This window comes from Herpailurus yagouaroundi, unplaced genomic scaffold (assembly GCF_014898765.1).
Source record: "Herpailurus yagouaroundi ecotype Mexico unplaced genomic scaffold, PumYag 188, whole genome shotgun sequence".
In the NCBI taxonomy this organism is placed as follows: domain Eukaryota; kingdom Metazoa; phylum Chordata; class Mammalia; order Carnivora; family Felidae; genus Herpailurus; species Herpailurus yagouaroundi.
In genome coordinates, this window is record NW_024412419.1 from 36,367,888 (window position 1) to 36,384,423 (window position 16,536).

Consider the following 16,536-nt stretch of genomic DNA (forward strand, 5'->3'; position numbering starts at 1 on the left):
CAGAAAGGAGCCCTTTAGAGCAAATTTATCCCCTTCTCTCGGAGCAGGTATCCCGGGGCTCTGTGGGTGGGAGGACTCCTCCTCCCCATGTCCTCTGACTGCCTGGATTGTGTGTGTGTGTGTGTGTGTGTGTGTGTGTGTGTGTGTGTTTCTGGATTATGATTTATTTATTTATTTATTGCCTTTATTTTAAAACAGGTATCAGACGCCAGCAGTTGCCCATTTATTTTAATTTAGATACTGAGTGTTCTTCTCCAAATCCTAAAGCCCAAAATCTGCTGGCAGTTCAGGACGTGGCTCCAGCTCAGACTTCCCGGTGCGTCACCCACAGCAGATAGCAGGGCACAGGGCTCCCTCTTCCCAGTGGGACCTTCCGTCTTTCCCCTCTATACAGCTTTTTCTCCCAGTCCCTACGGGGAGAAGTAAATTCTTGGACACACTTTCCAAAGCAAAAAGCCATGCCCATGAGTTGTTCATTCTGACTACTCATGGAGAGACACCAGGCAATTGAAATGAGAAAATCCCACTGTGCCCCTGTGAGCCTTGGGGCTGCTGACTTTGGTGGCTTGAGTCCCAGGGTGCCATTGTGGCCTCCGCCAGGTCCCCCAGGGCCAGGACCTCTCCCGGCCGAGGTCAAGAAGAGGCTTTGACCTCTCTGAACCTCTGACCTCTCTGAACACCTCATCTTACCCGTAGTCCTTTGCTTGATGTTTATTTTCCTGACCACACTCTACCTTCTGCAGGGCGCCCGCCACCCCCATCCCCCATCTGCCTGCTTCCTTCCCTGTTGTATCATATCTTTGGTGCCTAGCCAAGAACCCAGCCCATGGTAAGCGCCCCAAAAATGTTTATCCCATGCCAGGATGGACCCAGCCTTCTCTGTGCTGACTGCCCAAGGAGGAAATGAAATGACTCTGAACATAAAGAGTATCAGTAAGTAGAGACAGGTCTGTCTTCATTTCGCAGCAGAGCTTCTGGAGGGTGCTCTGAGCCGCTTGCTGATGGTTTAGGTGGTTCATATTTATAAGAAGCCCAGGACATACTTTGGTTCCCAGCAGGGTATGAAAAAACAACCTCGGTCACTAATAACACACTGCAATGTCTGTGGTCGTGGCACAGTGGGTGTGAATGTGGGGGTCAGTCTGGGTAGCACTGGGGCTTCTGTCAAAATAGTAACATGGCCTAGAGTGGGTTTCTGCAAAGTAGAAAATGACAATTGCGACACCATCCTGGGGGCACAGGAGGTTACTTCCAGCTTGTGTGCCAGGGGAAGGAATCGGGAGGAAGGCGAGGGACATTTTTAGGGAAAGATTCATGGGACAGGAATTGCCAGTAAGCAATGTGATTTGCTGTTGAGGACTTAGAATGACTCCTGTTTTACTGATGAAGTATGGAGGCTCAGAGAAGTTAATAGCTGCCCAGGGCCACACAGCTGGTGACTGGTAGAACTCAGCCTTGAACCTGAATGATGCTGTGTCTCCAATGCCGCAAACATTTGATTAAGACAATACTTAAGATGGGCAATTGCCAACCAAATGCCATGCTCCATGCAGGCACCCAAATCCAGTCTTAGTGGTCATCTTGAGTGTGGCAGTGGGCACCTATTCCCTGGGGGATCTCTGCCTGTCTGACAGGGCTCTGGACTTTTCCTCCCTGACTGGATATACAAGAATGGAGGTCCTGATCCGGGTTTATGGATAGAAAAGCTGGATGAAGGTCGGAATTCAGAGAGCTCCCCTGGGCCAGCACTTATCTCAAGGGATTTTATTTTCATAGTCACCCCACCGCCCCACATTTCCACCCGTGGCATGAAGCAATGAAGGCAGCTCCTGGGCGGAGGAATTAATGGCAGTCACAGTTGCCTTGGCCCCAGGAGAGCAGAGGGAGCTATCATGGCTGATGGCCTACTAAGCGCCCAGCCCTGCCATGTGCACGTTGCCCACTTGACCTCCATTTGACCCCACCGAGCCCTTCCAGTAGGTGTCATCCCACCATGAAAGCTCAGAGTGGACAGGAAATGTGCCCAGACCACACGGAAGGCGGCTGGACCTCCTGACTCTAGAAGGCAGACTGTCCCCACTACCTCCACGCCTACTGAATAAAATCGACACATTTCGAAACTAGAGGTGGCAGTTGCCCATCAGAGAGCTGTCCTTTGGTGGGCGGATGGGCACCTGTGCTCCGTTGCCTCCAGTGACAACAAACCACGGCCTGTGATCTCTTTTGTTTGCTCCCAACCTCTTCTAGGTCCATGTTTCCTAGCGCCAGGGAGACGTGGTGGTCCCCCACCACCTGAGAGAGTCATCGCCAGGCTCTGAGATTCTGAGCACAAAGCAGGGGCTGGCATTGTCTAGTTGTCAAGGGTGCAGGCATGGAGGGTGGACTGTCTTTAAAGAGCGGGGATAGAGGGGCGCCTGGGTGGCTCAGTCGGTTGAGCGTCTGACTTTGGCTCAGGTCATGATCTCATGGTTCAGGGATTCGAGCCCCGCGTCGAGCTCTGAGCTAACAGCTCGGAGCCTGGAGCCTGCTTCGGATTCTGTGTCCCCCTCGCTCTCTGCCCTCCCCTTCCGGTGCTCTCTCTCTCTCTCTTTCAAAAATAAACATCAAAAAATTTTTTTAAAAAAGAGGGGAGGTAGAGTCCCTGCTCCCTATGTGACTTCCACCCAAAGGGACCTCATTACATTCAAAGTAATGTAATGGACTTGGCCAGCACTGGGCGCCTTTCCTGTCCCTGCAGGCTCCACCCCGAGAGGTGGCATGCCGGCCAGTTGCCCCACAGCCAGGGTGCGGTGGACACAGCCTCCCCTTTCTGAGCACCTCTTGGGTGTCCTGAAGATGTAACAGTAGAGTGGATAAAGGCCCCTACCCTCGGTCGTCCCATTAATACCAGTTCAGTAAGCCCTGGGCAACAGGGATAGCATGGGAGCAGGGCAGCCATGACCCCTGCCCTTTTGAAGCTTCTGTAGCACAGGGGACAGAGCAGCCAAACGCCGCATAATAAATGTGTAATGAAGTTTGGGGCTGGAAGGACGGTGCAGGGAGCCCCAAGAGCACGTGCCAGTGCCGCCTGGCTTGGCCTGGGGGTCAGGGGAGCTGGTGAAGGAGTGAGTGAGCAGTGGTTGCGTAGGCGGAGGGGAAGAGAGCTTCTCTGCTGAGGAACAGCGGGTGCCAGGCCCCTGGCTGTTTCCTGGAGGGGTCGCAGGCACTCTCTGACACTGACAGGGCTGTAGGTAAAAGTAAGGAAATCCATAAGACGAGTCCAAGGTACTCAGGTAGGCACAGGAGGTAGAATGCGAACAGCCACAGGAGTCCAAGGCAGAGGGAAATCGGCACAGGCAGCAAGTTCTGGAAGAGGAAGGCGGGACGGAAGCCAACAAGGGAGTGAGGAGAGAGCCCCTGCGGAGAAGAAGGGGAAGAGGGCAGGCTAAGGGAGCATCAAGAATGAGTCCTGTGAGGCCCGTTGAGTCCTTTGATTTCCGTGGGGAGCGGGTCGGCGCTTGGGGCAGAGCTGGTAAGGCCAAGGGCAGGCTGGGCATCGGAGAAAAGAAGCAAAATTCAGAGGGTCGAAAGCATACATCAAGCTTCATCATTTCCTCCCGCTCTGCCCAGAGAGTGACTGGGCTCATTGTCTCTGCCCCTTAGTGGGACTGGACCCTGCACCTCTCCATGAGAGCTCACAATCTGCCTGGGCAGTTGCACCCAGAATTTGGCCCAAGTTGCCTGAAATATCAGTGAACTTCAGGTGCACAGAACAGGGCTGGGCCAGTGGCTCTTTGGAATGTCGTCTCGGCAGGTCCGGGGCTGGCCTGCTCCCAGCTTAGCACTTCCTTCGAGGTTCCACTTACAACACCCCTCCGATAGCCTTTGCCACACAACGTGTTTCTTAGACGGGGAAGCAGTTGTTGAGTAAATATCAGAATTGGGCAGATGCCTCCCAGAACAGCCTTGTTCCCCAGACTTTTTACTCTCAAGCTCACTTCCACCGCGGGTCTTTCTCCAAAGTCCTCCCCATGGGAAATAATCCCTTCCTGCATGACCAGGACCCCACCTTCTAGAGAAGCTGCTTGCCCTCCAGCCTTTGAGACAGTGAAGGAAACCTTTAAGCTCCCCCTGGCCGTGTCAATGGGTCCTGACTTGCTATCTCCCGTTAGCATTTCTGTTTTCCGTTGGGAAAAAATATGCTTACAGATAGAAAACGCAGAAAAGAGCATTGTACTAATACCCCTTGATTCTTCTAAATCAAGGTAACTATTCTCATTTCCGCATCTTATCTCCTAGAACTCATGAAGAAGCGGACTTTTACCCCTTGGAGTTTCTATTTCCATGTAGCGACTTGTCTATTCATCCAGCTTCAAACGTACCTTCCCAGTGAGAGGCTCAAGTGTCTGGGCACAGGTAACCAGGCAGGAAAGGGAGGTAGGCGTGGGAGCCTCGGTGGTGGAGGTGAAGCCAATGAACCTGCAAGCCATCAAGGCCTTAGTGAAGGCCAGTGTGAATTTTCTTCTGGACAAAGCGAGGGGAGTCCAGCATGTGCTCTCGTTCCTTCAGCCTTTGGAATGCTTGATCAGTACCCACTCCTCAGAACAGAGCCAAAAGAAACAGGGGTCTAGGGACCAGCCCAGAGGTCTCAGAATTGGCTTAGGGACCCTGGAGATCTGGAAGAGCATGAGATCACAAAATACAATAAAATCATAAAACGTCAACTAAGCAGAATATGAAACTTGGTGCAGAAGAAGAATGAATATTCTTTTTTTAAGAATTGTTTTTATTAAAACATTTTTTAAACATTTATCTAATTTTTGAGAGACAGAGAGAGACACAGTATGAGTGAGGGAGGGGCAGAGGGAGGGGGAGACAGAATCCGAAGCAGGTTCCAGGCTTTGAGCTGTCAGCACAGAGCCTGACTCGGGACTCAAACCCACGAACTGTGAGATCATGACCTGAGCGGAAGTTGGATGCTTAACCGACTGAGCCACCCAGGCACCCCAGAGAAATAAATGTTCTTATGGAGAATAGTAGGAACTTGCGAATTCATTTCTGGGTGCCCAGTGCTTAGCCCAGTGCCTGGTGCATGGGAGGGGCAGTGAGTGTTTGTTGGACAGGGAGAGAGGGTGGGGGAAGGGGAGAGAAGGAAAGGGAGAGGGAAAATTTGGCATTCAGGCAAGCTTCTGGAAAGCAGGGGAACCCCAGACTCCACTGAGCTGTTTTGCTTGTTCCCAACTTCTTCTAGGTTCCACTGGTGTTCCATTGGTTTCTTCGACTTGCCATCCTTGACACAAAGTGTGTCCTTTGGGTAAACTGATTCCTATCATGACAAACAGACCTGTTTTTCCAGCTCTTGGCTGCCCTGGGTCTTTATGACTCAGAGCAACCAAGACCTTGGAAGGCAGAGAGGGGATCTGCTGCTTCCTCACCCTGATGACAGACGAGGAGGCTCCAGAGAGGTGCATGCCGGAGGTGTGCAGGAAACAGCCTGGCTGAAACAATGGGCAGCAGCCACAGCTTATGGGGAGGAGGCCTGGACCCTTGTCTGACCAGCCCAACTGGCTTGGGAAGTAGTCTTGACTGTGCGGTGCTCGCCATTACATCCTGGGAGATGGTTCAGACCCCATCATCGCTGCATCACCTCCCTGACTCAGCTCCTCACAAACCCATCACCTCCAGACCTCACCATTTCCCCAGACCCCATCGTCTCTCAGATCCATCATCTCCCCTAAACCCCATAAACATCAGGCAGACCAGGATCTAGGTATTACCAGTTTGTCTGAGACACGGCATCCTCTCCCCACCTCCTCTCACCTCTCATCAGTTGCTCAGAGGGGGCAGCTCTATGGGAAAGGATGAGCCAGTCTCAAGATGTCCACTCAGCATAAGACAAGTCACCCAGATACACAAGGTCTGTGTTCCCAATGTAGATAGGATGCCATGCCAGTGCCAGAAAAGAGAGTAGACATCCATGTGCTAACATAGGAAGATGGCCAAGAGAGTCTCTTTTGGAGGTGAAAAGAGGAAATTGCAGGTGGTGCATAAAGCATAATTCATGTTGTTCCTTTAAGAACGTATAAATTTGTAAATGCAGAGATAAATAAGTACCTGGAAGGACAGAAGTTACACTTTCCACGGTGGTTCCCTTTGGGGGCAGAATTGGTGGGTAAGGGTGAGATGGGGCTGGGGTAGGAGAGAGACATCACTTTTTTCTTAAATCGTGGACATAGCAAATGAACTTGTAATTGGAAAACCCATTAAAGGAAAGCACGTCTTGGCTCTAGCCTGCTGACCCGTGGAGGTCTCTGTGTGGAGGTCTCTATGTGGAGGTCTCTGCCACATTGGGAACTCCTGCATGCTGCAGAACCAGATAGCTGGGGGCAGGATCTCAAAGCTCCCCACTTCTAGAAACGTCATTGTTTTCTCCCTACCCTCAAATGGCCGCAACCTCTGACAGGCTAGAGGTGTGGCTGGACAGGGCTGGTTGCACATCTGAGGTCAGGGATGGGGAGGCATGCCCTGGAGGCCCCTGGCCGATGAACACCCCACGCTCTCTGCTTGCTTGGGCTGCCAAGGTCAAGGTCTTGGTCAAGGTCAAGGTCTGCTTGCTTGACCTGCCAAGGTCCTGCTTGGGCTGACCAGGTCATCTGGTCGTTACAGCCCTCTTGCCTTGGGGTTTCCTTCCCACAAGAAGAAACCGAACATTCCGGCATCTGACCTTCTGAACTTTGGTCTCTGCTTTTCTCTTCTGCAGATTGCCTCCCACAAAGATGGCCATGGCCGGGGTCAAGGCTGTGCCCCTAATGTTATCACAAACGTCATCCTCCCTCTGGTCCCATGTTGAATACACAACATTTAATGAGAGACCTTGGAGAGTCCTCTGATTATGGTTAGTGCACTTGAGACCTGGGTTAAAAATCTCCCTTCTGCTATTTCCTCACTGTTCAACTTCAGACAAGTTACTTGATTTCTGTGCTTTGGTTTCCTTGTCTATAAAATGGCAATAGTGATCCGTCTCTCACAGGGCTGTGTGTGGATTAAGTGAGATGATGTGTGTTGAGTGCTCTCAGCGCCTGTCATGAGATAAACTTCAAGATGGGAAAGCTGGTATTAATCTGTGCTCACACAATCCCCCTGGGTTCATCACCGACCTGTGTGTGCCTTTCACATACCTTCACTCTTAGACGTTTTCTCCCCTACTTAGCTGCAGATGCCATTGGAGAACATTCTGGCTCTCCTCACACACCTGCCTCACCGCCTCATTTCCTGGCAGTCACCTCCCGGGCCTGAGGCAATTTCTGTTCCTTGTTCTTACAGCAAGTAGAAGTTTCTGTTCTAGTCCCTGCAGGAGCCACCAACCATGAGTTCCTCTAACTCAGAAGATGGGAAGGCCACGAGAGCCAATCCCACGGTCAGCAGGTGATGAACAAAAAAACCCAAAGGATGACAATGTGTGAGTGTCACTGCTGCCTAACTTTGAGCTCTTTTAAAAAAATTTTAAGTTATTTTGAGAGAGAGAGAGAGAGAGAGAGAGCACGCGCGCGCGTCAGGGGAGAGGGGCAGAGGGAGAGAGAGAGAGAATCTTAAGCAGGCTCCACGGTCAGGACAGAGCCCAACTCAGGGCTCCATCCACGACCGTGAGATCATGACCTGAGCCGAATTCAAGAGTCAGATGCTCAACCGACTGAGCCACCCAGGTGACCCCAAGGTTGTGAAGCTTTGTCCTATGTTTTCTTCCAAGAGTTTTATGTCTTACATTTAGATCCTTGATCAGTGTGAGTTAGTTTTGTATATGGTGTCATGTAAGGGTCCACTTACATTCTTTTATACAGAGACATCCAGTTTCCCAAGCACCGTTTGTTGAAAAGACTGTCCTTTCCCCATTGAATGGTCTTGGCATTCTTGTCAAAAGTCATTGGACCACAAATGCAGGGGTTTAAATCTGGGCTCTCGATTCTATCCCGTTGGTCTATGGCATTTTTGCCAATATCACACTACTTTGATCACTGTAGCTTTGTGGTAAGGTTTGAAATCAGGGAGTGAGTCCTCCAGTTTTGTTTTGTTTTTTTTTTCAAGATAGCGTTGGCTATTTGGGGATCCTTGAGATTCTATATGAATTTTCGGGTAGGTGTTTCTATATCTAAAAAACAACATTAGGATTTGGTAGGAATTGCATGGAGTCTATAGGTCACTTTGGGTAGTACTGACATTCTAACAATATCAAGTCTTCTAATTTATGAACACAGGACTTGTTTCCATTTATTTATGCCTTTTTCACTTCTTTCAGCCATGTTTATAGTTTTCATTGTGCAAGACTTTTACCTCCTGGGTTATGTTAATGCCTAAGTATTTTATTCTCCTTGATGCTTTTGTCAACGGAATTGCTTTTGTAATTTCCTTTGCGGATTGTTCGCTGTTCATGTACAGAAATGCAACCGATTTTTGTGTGTTGACTTTGGATCCTGCTACTTTTCTGAATTCACTTTTTGAGTTCTAATAGTTGTTTTTGGTGGAATCTTCAGGGTTTCCTACACATAAGATCATGTGGTCTACAGAGATAGTATTGCTTCTTTTTTTTCCAATTTGAATACTGTGCTGGTGGTTACTATTTTTACAATTCTGAAAAAGGTCACCACATGGCAAGTGTTGTCCTGAGTTTCTCATGCGTTTTAACTGCTACTCCATTTGTGTTGATGGCTATAGGCTTAGAGCAATTTTACTGCTTTCTTTTGTTGATTGCTTTGCTCCTGTGTCAGGGCATATTTGCACTTTGTTATGGTCTTTCCGTCACCAAATACTTGCATGGGAAAGCAGGGATAATCAGGTGGCTGGTCACCAAAAACCTTGCAACCCTTGGCTCAAAAGCCCACAAGTCAGGGCCTTTGCCTTCCCTCCACCTGGAGGGCTCAGTCCCATGATCTCCTCTTAGACCTTCCCTACGGTTCCCCCGATCCCAGGTGCCCCTTCCTCCCCACATCACTTATTATGTCTCCCTGATCATGTCTCATGGAACTTTCTTTGACAGAAAATTGTCCAATAAGCCCTTGTTTAATGAATACTTGCCCTCTGGAATGCCTGCCTTGTTCTCTGAGCCCAGAATAATGCTGGCATGGAGAAAGTCCTCAAAAATAGTTGTTGAGCGAGTAAATGAATCCCATAAGGTGATATAGTGAGATCCTTTGAGAAATAGGAAGCCAGTCTAACTCATCAAGCGTTGCTGGTCCTCGTTGTTTCTATGGACGAGAATTAATCTGTGGTGGGCACCTGATGCTGAGGGCTCGGAGCCAGCGCCGTGGCTGTGTCCTGGGATGGAGACCCACAGGTCTGTGGGCAGGGGCAGCAAGCACCACGTCCTGAACTGTCCAAGCTCTGGTTCGTGATCTGCTCTGCCTACATGATGCTGTGCTACTTTCTTAATTCCCCGATCAACACCCTCCTTTTTTCTATCAACGCACAGTGCAAATGTCTTCTCCTTCAAGGAGAATTCCTTCAGTCGGCTCTCATTTTGCCCTCGATGTCTGATGTGGTGCCCACAGGCCTTTGCATCGTGACTAGAACCTTCCTCGCCCTTCTCTGTCTCTGTGCATTTGCCTTTCCCCCTCTCTTCCACTTAATGCATCTCGACTCCAGGTACCACCTGCGTGGCCCCCACTACCTCTCCTTCCTGCACCCCCGAGGGCAGCTCCTTCCCAGAGCTCTCGTGGTGCTTTAGTTACCCAGCCTCTCTCCTACAGTAAGTATTTGTTATCCCATGGGAAGGGCCTGGGAACTTCTCAAGGAAAGAACAATCTTAGTCGTCTTTCTTTCCTTAAGGCCTAGAGCATACATGTTTGGGAAACAAGGGAATGACTGAGTCCGTGAATGAATGAGCGACTGAGTGAATGAATGGTCGGTCCTTCCTGGCTGTCATGGCGAGCATATGGTGGTTCTGACACAGGACTTGCAGGGGATAGATATGGATGGGCAGCAACGTGTGTCCTTTGTGGCTGACCTTGGAAGCAGCCTACTCACTCTCAGCCCCGACTTGCTTTCTTCTTTACTCGAGACGCTGAGTGTAGGGGGGGTCCTGGGTCCCCATAAGCTGCCTGGCATCTTCCCAGGCCCCGTGCTTCCCAGCCTCTCCTGGGTCAGAAAGCATTTGGTGCACTGGTCTCTTAGCAAATTTAAAGATTATTTTGATGGTGAACCCAACACACTCACAGTCGGTTAGATGAAAAGCGGAATCTTTGGTCACTTGCACCTCCAAACTGGAGAAGGCCTACTCACGGCAACTAATGGGACAGAGCGTGGAGCTGAGAGGGCAGTTTTTTTGGATCAAAAGCCCACGGGCAGCTTCTGGACAGCAGGGGCCGTCCAGAGAGCCCAGGAGATACAAGGGGAGGTGGCTAAACTTCTCTAATGAGGGAATTTCTGAGGGTGGTGTCTGTTGATTTTCATTCGAACGGCTTTTTAGAGCCTTTTGTTGGTGAAAGCCCCCTTTAAGGGGAGCTGATGTCTCGGTAGCAGCGTCAGTGAGATTCGGTAGAACCCGTCAATGAGGAGCATGTTCCCTGCAGAGCTCAGAAAGGACTGCAAGAAGTCGGACTTGGTGTCCTTAGTGAGTGCTAGCAAATCTCCGGGGAGGAGGATGTTATCGGTGCGATGTCACAACTGGCCGAAGGTGGGTGCTGGAAAGATCTTGCTTGTGAAGACTGCTGGATGGCAGAGCTGTTGCCGTGCCCCACGGGTGTGGGGCTGTGTCCCCTCGCAGCGTTTTATTTTATTTTATTTTTTTTTTAATTTTTTTTTCAACATTTATTTATTTTTGGGACAGAGAGAGACAGAGCATGAATGGGGGAGGGGCAGAGAGAGAGGGAGACACAGAATCGGAAACAGGCTCCAGGCTCCGAGCCATCAGCCCAGAGCCTGACGCGGGGCTCGAACTCACAGACCGTGAGATCGTGACCTGGCTGAAGTCGGACGCTTAACCGACTGCGCCACCCAGGCGCCCCCCTCGCAGCGTTTTAAAACGTAGATTTTAGGGGCACTTGTGTGGCTCAGTTGGTTGGGCGCCCGACTTTGGCTCGGGTCATGATCTCGCGGTCCGTGAGTTCGAGCCCCGCGTCCAGCTCTGTGCTGACAGCTCAGAGCCCGGAGCCTGTTTCAGATTCTGTGTCTCCTTCTGGCTCTTCCCCTTCCCCACTCACGCTCTGTCTCTCTCAAAAATAAATAAACATTAAAAAAATAAAAAAAAAACATAGATGTTATTATTATTCAGGTACAGCGAGGCCAAAAGATCCGTTTTCAGAGTGCCGTTGAAAAGACAGTTTGCTACTCACAGTTCCCAAGAGAAGTTACATAATTTTTTTAAAGTTTATTCTTTTTTTTTTTTTTTTTTTTTTTTAAGAGAGAGAGACAGGGCGTGAGCAGGGGAGGGGCAGAGAGAGAGGAAGACGCAAAATCTGAAGCAGGCTCCAGGCTCTGAGCTGTCAGCACAGAGCCCGACGCGGGGCTTGAACTCACGGACCGCGAGATCGTGACCTGGCTGAAGTCGGACGCTTAACCAACTGCGCCACCCAGGCGCCCCTGAAGTTACATAATTTTTTAAAGCAAATTTTGGATTTTCAATTGAGTCAGATTATGGATCATTGTTTCAATTTAATTATACATATGTATATGTCTACGTGTATAATCTATTATTTTTTTAATGTTTATTTTTGAGAGAGAGAGAGACAGAGCATGAGACTGGGAGGGGCAGAGAGGGAGGGAGGCACAGAATCCGAAGCAGGTTCTAGGCTCTGAGCGGTCAGCACAGAGCCCGACGCGGGGCTTAAACCCATGAACTGTGAGATCATGACCTGAGCCGAAGTCGGACGCTTAACTGACTGAGCCACCCAGGCGCCCTTAAGTGTATAATTTAATTATATAAATATTAAATGGATCCAGGTTTCTTTCTCTGTCTCTTTCTCTCTCTCTCTCTTTTTTGTGGCAGGGTGGGAGGGAAATTTCTAGCAGCCTAAAGTGTGGTTTTTGGTTTTTGTCTCTGATAACTGATCATTTGGACCTTCTTTTAAATTTTTTTTTTTTTTTCAAAGTTTCTTATTTATTTTTGGGACAGAGAGAGAGAGACAGAGCATGAACGGGGGAGGGGCAGAGAGAGAGGGAGACACAGCATTGGAAACAGGCTCCAGGCTCCGAGCCATCAGCCCAGGGCCTGACGTGGGGCTCGAACTCACGAACCGTGAGATCGTGACCTGGCTGAAGTCGGACGCTTAACCGACTGCGCCACCCAGGCGCCCCTCATTTGGACCTTCTAGGAGGTTACAGGGAAAGGAGGGGAAGAGGTGTCCCCTCCCAGAGGTCAGGGTTTGCACTCAGGAGAACTGGTAGCAGCCTCTCCTTGGGGCAGTGCGGTTAGCCGCCACGTCCCAGGAATCAGTCCCTCTTCATGTCAATGGCGGGAGGCGCTTGGGCCCAAGCACACTGGCTAGAGGGCTCGCGTTATTTAAGCAATTCAGTAACTTCTGCAGGAGTTGGGGGTGGGGAGAGAGTGTGACCCATGACACCCCTGAGGGTCTGGGAGGCAGGAAGGGTGCAGATGACGACGAGGTATGGAGCAGCAGAGAAGACAGGTAGACTGCACCCCCCACCCCCACCCCGAAACAAACTGATAGTGAGACCCGGCATTGGTTCTTGTTTTTCTTTCATTTTGTGCGAAGTCCAACCAACACCTTCTTCCACAGGGTCACCCGAAACACACAGACAAACCAGGGTTCTACCCCAAATATTAATAATAATAAAGGACATGGAAGAAGTGATAAGTTCCTGGAAAAGGGCCTCCACTAAACCCTGGCTGTTCTGGAAACACACTGGAACCCCCAAGGCGGAAAAGCGTGGCTCAGGTGGCCAATTGCCCTAAAGCGGGCCCCGCCTGAGCTCGTACGCAGTTCCCAGAGTTTGGTCCACTAGCAGCATTCCCATGCTGAGGAAATTCGGGCAAGTAGAGAGCAGCAGGCCACAGGGCTCATGCACAGGCCCGAGTTCTGTCCCAAGCACCCCTTCACCGAGGTCTGGAACCAAATAAGAAACCAAGAGCAGTCTCCCGACAAAACCACCCAAGGGCCAGCGGTCACGGCCACGCCATCCTGCTCAGAGCACCAATTGTTTTCTAAGATGTAAAGGTTCCTTTGATGGTGGACACAACACAAAGACACTCACACAGATGAAAGGCGGACTCTTTGTTACTTACAGCTTCAAACCAGAGCAAGCTGCCAAGCAGGGCCACACAGAGGCTTGCGCCACGGACGAGGTGAAAAAAGGCAGCGGAGCTGGAGGGTGCACGGGCGGGCGTGTGGCAAGCGGGTCTCTCAGGCGCCCTGTGGATTGGCTAATTTGAATAGTGTCTCAGGCTCTGACAAGGACAGGCTGCAGGACAGCTGGAGGGCTGCGTCTGGCCGTCTGATTCGGGCTGGTATGTAGGCTCCAGGGGCGACAGCCCCATAAAGGAAGTGGTGGGGACTTGGCTGCTCAGGTAGGGCATCTGACCAGCCTCTAGCCCAGGTCAAGACAGCATTAAAAAACCAAACTGTAGGGGCGCCAGCATGGCTCAGTCGGTTGGGCATCCGACATTGGCTCAGGTCATGATCTCTCGGTCTGTGAGTTCAAGCCCATCGTCGGGCTCTGTGCTGACTGCTCAGAGCCTGGAGCCTGTTTCAGATTCTGTGTCTCTCTCTCTCTCTGACCCTCCCCCGCTCATGCTCTGTCTCTCTCTCTGTCTCAAAAATGAATAAACGTTAAAAAAAATTAAAAAACAAACAAACAAACTACATTACCCCTGGTGGGGTGGCTGGGGCCTCTTCCAGGGCTGAGGGAGGAATATCTCAGCACCCCTGGGACATGCTCACTGAAACAGACCAGATGGGAATGGTCTATGCTCAGTCATGGTAAAGCTGTTCCCAGTTATGAGTGGAGGTCTGGACATGTACTACAACCCTGGTCAGTTATAAAATTCGTTTGTTCTGTTCATTTGTACATGTATGCCACCAATAGCTATCGAACCCCTCTTCTTTCCCAGGCACTGTTGCGGGCGCTGGGAAGTTTGCGCTGGACAGGACAAGGTCCGTTCTTCGCGGAGCTTATGCTCTAGTGGGAGAAGTCTCTTGCGAAGAGGCTGGGTGTTTGAGTCCCTCCACTGTTCTTGTTGGAGCCGACACCTGATGCTTGGGGGTGAGCAGGAGCTGGGTCTGGCCCCCTCCTTGGGAGGGTTGTTTGACTCGGAGGCCTTATCTATGGGATTAGAGTGGGGATCGAGCAGATAGGCCACTGAAGTCCCTTCCCAGTTTGACCAGATGCCAAGGTGGCACATGATCTTAGGCCTTAGTTTTAGGCACTAAACTGCAGAAGGATGCTCCTGCGATGTGACCTTTTTATGTCTTTGGACCTTATTATTGAAGATATGAGGCTTGGAGCTGTGGCAGCCTCCCTGAGATGATGAGGGAAAAGCCATGGAAACAACAGAGAGGCTAACCTAGGACCCAGCTATGATTGAGCTATAGAATTAATCAACCCTGAGTTGCCATGGCTCCGGTCTTTTCATTATATGAGGAATGGCACTAAATTCCTTACAGTCTGAGCCATTTGGGGTTGGGGATTCTGTTCCTTGCACTCAGAAGGAGCGCGATTCAATGGTCATACTGCACGATTGCGTGCATGTCAGGGGCCCTGACTCTACGACACCAAGGAACTGCAAGCAGTTATGGGTTCCCTCTGTCTTTGTGTGTTATCTGTTGCACCATTTATAAAAAAAAAAAAATCCAACAAACCCCAATGTCTCACTGGAGGGTACTGGAGGGAAGAAGTCCAGTGAGGGGCTACCCAGCCCTGGAGAGCCAGGGTGTGGTCCTCTAGGAAGGATGTGCCCTGTCGGACAGGACTTGGAGGTCAGCAGGGCTAAGGTAGGTCACAGGCCATCCTGGCAGTACGGGGAGCTCCGATCCAGTGAACCACACTTAACCAGACAAGAGGAAACTGTAGAAGAGGGAGTGTCCTTTCTGTTGTTGTCACTAATGACCTGAAGACCCAAGAAGCACCAATGGCTTGACCCCTGGGCCACAGCCCCCAGGAGGTAGGGGAGCTTTTGTGAGGGGTGAGGCCAGCAGCCTGTCCTAGGGCCAGAGAAAACTCACCCGTGGGCTGGTTGGTGTTTGGGGGTGCTCCCTTGCAGCCCATGACTTGCAGGCAAGGTGGTTGGTGCAAGAAGGTGGTGTCTCGAGCCGTCTCCTGCCTCTCCTGCGGAGAATTAAAAGGTGGAAGTGACTCTTTATTGAGCACGTATTAAGCACCAAGGGCTTTTTACCTGTGATGGCGCATCTTCACAACCATCCTATAAACAAAGAAAGGGATGGTCAGAGATGCCGGCGTCTTCCTGAGCCCGGACACAAGGGAAGAAGTGGTGAAGCTTGGTTTAAATCTATGTCTGACCCAGAAAGCAGAGCCTGTCACCCACCTGCCCTCACCCCCTGGCCACCATCCCGGTGTCCAAAGCTTTGGGCAGTGTCCGCAGTGGCCAGCATGGGGCAAGGGCAGGCTCGGCCTTACCTGGCTTCTGAGCCTCAGTCTCCCCCTCTGTAAAGTGGGGGTGGATGTGTCTGGTGCCTGACGCAGAGCAACCCTTGACCGCTGCATGACCTACCTCCCGGCGGACCGCCTCTTTTGAATTCCCGTCTATCAGAAGAAAAAGAGGAGGCAAAGCTGATGATGGCATCAGGGAGTCAGGCCCAAGGACTCCGGGCAAATCGCAGATTTGCATCGTCTTGTTTCCCCCCGCTGCAAGGCCCCAACGGAAGGCCTCTGGCCTCCCGGTCCCCGATATGCTGAGAGCTGGAGCGACTATGTGCACACAGGGGTGGGGCTGTCCACAGCCTCCAGGGTTTATAGCCTGGCGACAGACCCTGGAATGTAATCTGAGTTTCCATCGCTCTACAGCTGGAGCAGAACTGGCCATCACCAGCCCACGCCGGCCTGGACCGCTGGTCACTGGGTACCTTTAATACTCTGTTGGTGCTGGACGGGTAGGCCTGGAGCCCAGGGAACCCACAGCAGGACTGACCAACTCGGGGGAGGGCTGGGTCTCCACCCCTCCAGCTCTGCAGACTCTAGCAGCACCAGATCAAGCGCTCACGTGAGGGCCTTTTCTAGCTCCCAGCCTCCCAGAATGGACAGGGTCTGTGGTGGTTGGGGGGCAGGGACAAAGGGGGCCCTAGGAATTGGTCCTCAGTGGACGCCGCGAGGCCTGCTGGGCGCCAGGTCACAGAGCAGGAGCTCGAGCCCACTTCCGTGGCCCGGAAGCTGCGGCAAGTTAGTCCTCTCCGCTAAACCTCAGTCCCCCAACCTGTGAAGTGGGTACCCCAGTGGTACCTCCCCTCAGGGTTGCTGAGGGATTGGACAAGTCTTCCCGTCTCATGCCCATACCTTACGAATGGCTGGTAAAGGAGAGCCTCAGGCACTAGCTACGATCCGGAGGGCCTCCCTATCTCTCCCCGCTCCGTATAACCAACCCAAGCTGCATTCTCC